Raw genomic sequence first — 6,383 nt, 5'->3', positions numbered from 1 at the left:
CCAGCTCAGTGTCTCTTGCAGCCACAGACATGAGGACAACGTTGGCTGTGGCAGCAGCTGGGCCCCCCCTCCTCTCAGCCGCACTAATGTGGTCAGGCCAGCTGATGACAGAGAAGCCTTGCCAAGATGTCCACAGCTCCTCAGAGGGGAGGGCAGGTGCCAACATTGTCATACAACTCTATACTCAGCCTACACTCATTAAAATGGTATTTTTGCACAGGGTATACCAGCAGAAAATAAATCTTATCCACAACCTTTAAAATAGCTACTATTTGGTTTGGCTCTGGTTTTGGCCTAAAATTTCAAAGTCCTTTGTTAGTGTCAAATTTGGGATAATAAAGAAAAAAGGGCAGTAGTCAAGTAATATCTTTGTCTCAAAATAGCTTCCTCCCTGCCACTGAAGGACTGGAGGGAAGCTAGCCTTATTAGCTAAGGGCTTATTTCTGGAAGCTTGCTGAAAGCAGAGATTTTATACCCAAATTCTAACAAAGCCAGGTGTGTAGTCACAATACCCAGAGTTGCCCTGTGCCTGCTTTGCTCAATTTCTTGATCCTTAACCCTTCCTTGCCCCAAATTTGCAGGTGAACAGGTTGTATCATTGAGCATATTTGATGCTATCTTAGTCGGTGTCTAGTATTTTTTATCACATCCCTATTTTCTGAAGTTCTGGAATAGAGCCCTCAAATCCCTATATTATTCCAACCTCTGATAATACAAGAATGAATATTCATTCTTTCAACAAGCATGGACCCAACGATAGGGCAGATGGTTAATTAATCCCCAATTTTCATTGTCTCCTTTTTCCATTTCAGATGGCTCATGGCCACCCACACAGAGACTACATTTGCTGGTATTCTTTACAGGTAGGTGTGTCCATATGACTAAGTCTGTCACAACAAAATGGGAATGGAAGTGAGGTGTGCTATTTACACGTCACTTGCTTTATTGGAAATTGCTTGCCCTCCACTTTCATTCTATACTCTTCTTACGAACGGAATGGGAATGTAGAGGTGGCCCAGATTTGCCCATGCAGACAAGACCCAAGGAATACTAGAGCAGCACAGTAGAAGAAACTCAGATTGTGAATGACGTCATGGTGCTAAGACTCCCCACCAGTCTGAGCTCTCACCTTCCTCTGAAATTTTACATACAAGAGAATTAAACTTCTGCCATATTTAAATCATTGTATTTATTTTATTTTATTTTTATTGTATTTATTTTATTTTATTTATTTTATTTTTATAAAGGGGGGGAGGGGGAGGGAGAGACTCTTAAGCAGGTTCTGTGCATAGTGTGGAGCCCCGGGTAGATCTCACTACCCTGAGATCATGACCTGAACCGAAATCAAGAGCTGGATGCTTAAGTGACTGAGCCACCCAGGCACCACTAAGCAACTGTATTTTTAGATTTCTTTGTTATAGCAGCCTAGCCAGACCCTCATTAATATAAACATTCGATGTCTATTTAACAATTACCAACAGAACTGTATGGGGGGGGTGGGCAAAAAGTCTTGAATAGACAGAAAAGCTCTCAGGATATAGGTTGAGAAGGAGAGACAAAAAATATAAAACTACATTTACAAACTGTGGTAAGTGTGTAAAGGAAACAAAGAAGGTACTAAGTTAAGGCCTGTCTGGAGGAAGCATCATGTAGCTAAGGCCTCAAGGGCTTAGGGAAAAAACAGAGACGGGGGATTCGTCTGGGGTTGCAAACTCCCTGGGGAGAAAGAGTATGGTTCTTTGAAGGCAAGTCAAGAAGGTGGGTAAACAATGTGAGCAGTGTGGCATCAGGAGGAAAGGCTCTTCCTAAAGAGACATATATGCATGTACATGTATAATTGCACAGACATATTAAATTATGGGCAAGTTATCTTTTCTTTTACTGTTTTACTTTTTTTTTCTGTTTTACTTTCTAAAACTAAGCCATAGTTGGGGTTTTTTGTTTGTCTGTCTGTTTGTCTGTTTGTTTTAATTTCTTCACCTCTCACATGTTCCAGCACTAGATCTAGAAAAAACTTGATCACTTGAAACCATAAGAACTCTTTCTGACTTGGTAGCATCCTTAGACTCCATCTACAGAATTTACCCAAAACTAGATTCCCTTTGTCCTGAATATACAATCTCCCCAGGGTCATTTCCATCTACCTTATCCTTCTTTTTCAGCCTTTCTGACACAAATACTTGAAAAGCCCCAAGTTTCTATAATTCTTATTCTCTTCTCTTTCCATTCCCTTGCCTTTCACACTCAAACTGGGAGCATGTAATTTATGTTAACATTTACCAGATACCTTGTCTTCTCCCACAAATGTCATCATAAAACCTTAGCATTGGACCCAAATCACATATTGATCACTGCCCCAACCAGAACTAAAGGCTTATTCTCAAGTTACACATTTTGGAGAGAAAGGAATGTCCCCTCCAATTGTTCTATAGGACTTTTTAAAAATTTTTATCTATTTATTTTAAGTAATCTCTCCACCCAATGTGGGTCTCAAACTCACAACCCCGAGATCCAGAGTCACATGCTTTTCTGACTGAGCTAGCCAGGTGCCCCCATTTTATAGGATTTTCATAATAAAATCTTAAAAGCTTAAATGCCTAACTAAATTCTAATAAAAATATTAATACATAACGTAGTATAACATAAATTAGGTAATAGGTCATATGCTACATAATGCTTTATAAACTCCTTGAAAAGGGGTAGTACCTTCTCTCTGTAAAATTTTACATCATCCCTGAATAAATGTCTTAACTAACGAAGGAGCAAAGTCATGAGACAGAATTCAAATAATAAGACACCAAGAAAAACTACAATAAGAGATCAAAACAGAAGTTCCACGTGGCAGGGAGGGATAGTGGAGGTCAATAAAAGGTGAAGCCAGAAGGAATTCGTAGGGCCAGAAGAGTAAACCTACAGATGTCTCTCAACTGCACCTGCTGATGATAGATATGGAACCAGTCACCTTGCACAGTTAAAGATGCTCAATTAGGGACTGGACTGGATGCTTTCAAGCCATTCTCAATTAAGAAAGAAAAAAACAGGGAGAGAAAGAGAATGAGAAAGACAAAAGGTAAGAGAAAGAAAAGTTAGGGGCGCCTGGGTGGCTCAGTCAGTTAGTGTCTGCCTTCGGCTCCCTTCATGACCTCAAGGTCCTGGAATCGAGCCCTGAGCTGGGCTCCCTCCTCAGCGGAGAGTGCCTCTCCCTCTCCCTCTGCTTGCCACTCCCCTTGTTTGTGTGCTTTCTCAATCCCTCCCTCTCTCTCTCTCTGTGTCAAATAAATAAATAAAATCTTAAAAAAGAAAAGTTGGATCAGTCAAACGACTTCAGGGGAAGAGTATATACAATGTTTTGAAGAATGAGTGCTCAGAAGCCAGACTACTAGGTTTAAGAGTGAGCTTTGCCATTTTCTACCTGTGTGACCTCTCTTCTTAGTTTCCTCTTCTTTAAAGTAGGGGTTATAATAGTACCTACCTACACTTCACAGTGTAGAGGATTGAAAGGAGCCAAACTGCATAAAGTACTTAGCATAGTGCCTTGCACAATATACGTTACCAACAAGTGTCAGCCGCTGTGATATATAAAGGGTCAGCTTCAGAAGAATAACTACTCAAGATGATAAGATAGGAAAGCTGTGAAATAAAACAGAAAATAAGCTGTGTTCTACAACTCGATTAGATAAATTTGCATTTTCTTATTGTGTACAGGGCCATCTTTGGTTTTTTATTTTTTTATTTTTATTAAAGATTTTATTTATTTATTTGACAGAGAGAGACACCACGAGAGAGGGAACACAATCAGGGGAGCAGCAGAAGAAGAGGGAGAAGCAGGCCTCCCACTGAGCTGGGAACTCAATGTGGGGCTCTGTTCCAGGACCCTGTGATCATGACCTGAGCAGAAGGCAGACATTTAATGGCGGAGGAACCCAGGCCCCAATACAAACATTTTAACACTGAAGTTAAGTTTAAGGTAGGTCTGAATTTCATTACTCTCACGTTTTATTTTTTAGCTTGAGATGGAAAAAATATTTTATCTCACAGTTTTAACATACGAGGCTTCAACATGTGAGGATTAACTGTAACAGGCTGCAAATTTAACTTTACTAACCACTCATTATGTAATGGTGGGAAACTTAGAGAACTTCCCTAAGCCTCGGTTTCTCCATCTCCATAGTGTAAATGGGGATAATAAAACCCACATCATAGGGCTACCATGAAAAACACTGAGATAATACACTAAGACCCCTAGCTCAATATCTGATACAAAGAAAGCCATCAAAAAATGTTAGCATAAAAAAGTTGTCACAACTTATTAAATCTGGATCTCTTTAATAGAGGTATTATTTTTTATATATCTAATGAATTGCAAATTAAGTTCTTATGGTCCATAGGGAACATATCAGTGTAGCTAGAATGCCCTCACGTTTCAGGGTGCCTGAATTAGGCAGCCACCAGGGAGTTGACATGCTATCTGAATGGCTTAGGCAGGACAATTAAGAAGCCTGATTTTCTTCTTGATTTTGTCTCTGTCTCATCTGTCAAAGCATACAGAGAATTTCTGAAATGGAAGAAATAAAATGGACCATCCAGTTTCTCTTTATCCACAGGATAAGAGGGATGTGCAGTCACCCTTTCTGTAGGATTCATGTAGGTAAGTAGGAAGGAAGAAACCCTCTGGCCATATATCTAGTTATTCAAATCTGCTTATTCTTAATAACACTTAGATCTTCAGTATTTATTAGTGTAATTAATTACTATATTTAATATAGTAATTAAATATTGATGTTATTAATATATCTATCCTGAGATTAATTTTGCCTACCATTTTTAATATCCACTTAAGTCCATATTAAAGATATAAGCAAATATTTTTTCTTACCACCACTGCTGCTAGCACCTCTCTGGGCCTCAGTTTCTTCACCTATAAAATAGAAAGACCAAATTAGATGATCTGTGATTCTATAACTAAATAATATCAGTAACATTATACTGTTTGTAATAATGCCAACTCCTTGTTCACTTACGAAAGTTAGAAAAGTAGGAAAGAGCAAATTATGTTCTTCTCCATACAACTAAATTTGACTGCCTGTAATTGAGTACTGGAAATAATTGGCTTTTAAAAACTGGCTCTCTTTAGGCCTCATAATATATTCCTTCAAGTTCTTGTTGAACCTGGTTCCTCTAGTTATTTTCAGTCAAGAAATGCTAAGTTGTTGGGATTTTTTTTTAAGTTTAATTTATTTAAATAATCTCTACACCCAACATGGGGCTTGAACTCACCACCCCAAGATCAAGAATCACACGCTTCTCCAACAGAGCCAGCCAGGTGCCCCAAGAGGTGCTAAGTTGTAAACTATGAAGACTAGTGCTTTTGAGTGCAGGTAAATTGTTCTCTTTTTCTTAAATTTGTGAATTAGGATTGGATTTACAGTATATAAAATGACCTCATGAAAACTGGAGATGGAATACCATGCATTCAAATGTTTCCAATCCTATGGATGCTAGTTTTCATAGAGACAAAACATCCGTATTTCATAATGAATATTTCCTCTTTTGTCCACTTGTTAGGCATGTCATAGACATAACTTGTGAATATAAAGGGTATCTTTCTTCTCCCTGCAGATTATTCTCTTAATCAATTAGTGTCAGATAGGAAAAAAGTCTTTTATTGTTAAATTAGTCCTCTCATTGACTTTATTGTTAAATTTGATCTCTCTCTTTAACTTTGTTTTCATTCAAGTATTTTTCATTTGCTTATTTTCCCAAGAATGTCTAGCTACAGTTTGCATACATGTCTGATATTAAAATCAGATTCTCCAGCTCTCTAATTCTTTACCAATGAGCAATTACCCACTACAGTGCCTGTGTCAAACAGAGATACCCTGATGACTCTCTGTAAAGGATTTATGTGGCTGGCCCTGTGGAGAAGCAGTACAGTTGAGTGGACAAGAGTCTGGGCTCTGGATTCAGTGGACCAGTTACTCACATCTTGGACCCCTCCATTTCCTTAGCTATAAAATCAAAATAATAAAAATATCTCCTTCTTGGGGCTGAGTAAGAATTAAATGAGTTAGTGTATGTATAGTATTTGACATAGGATTTGACACAGAGTAATCCTGAATAAATAACAGATTTTTAGGATGTTGAAAAATCATATAAATTTTAGAGAATTACTTAAAAATCAGTAAGAACTATCACCTTCTTTTATAACTTATGGATCTAAAAATATAGAAAGGTTAAGAGTTGTGCCGAAGCCCATATGGTGAATGAGAAAAGACTGACTACAGGTGTCCTGAATTCCCGTCCATAGCTCTTTCTAAAGGGACCCTTTCTTCAGGTTGCTGGAAGTCGAGGGCCTTTGCCCTCAGGACGCTTAAGATCCATTT

This window comes from Lontra canadensis, unplaced genomic scaffold (genome assembly GCF_010015895.1).
Source record: "Lontra canadensis isolate GAN:19392208 unplaced genomic scaffold, GSC_riverotter_1.0 scaffold2, whole genome shotgun sequence".
Taxonomy (NCBI): Eukaryota; Metazoa; Chordata; class Mammalia; order Carnivora; family Mustelidae; genus Lontra; species Lontra canadensis.
Note: the sequence above shows the minus strand (reverse complement) of the source record.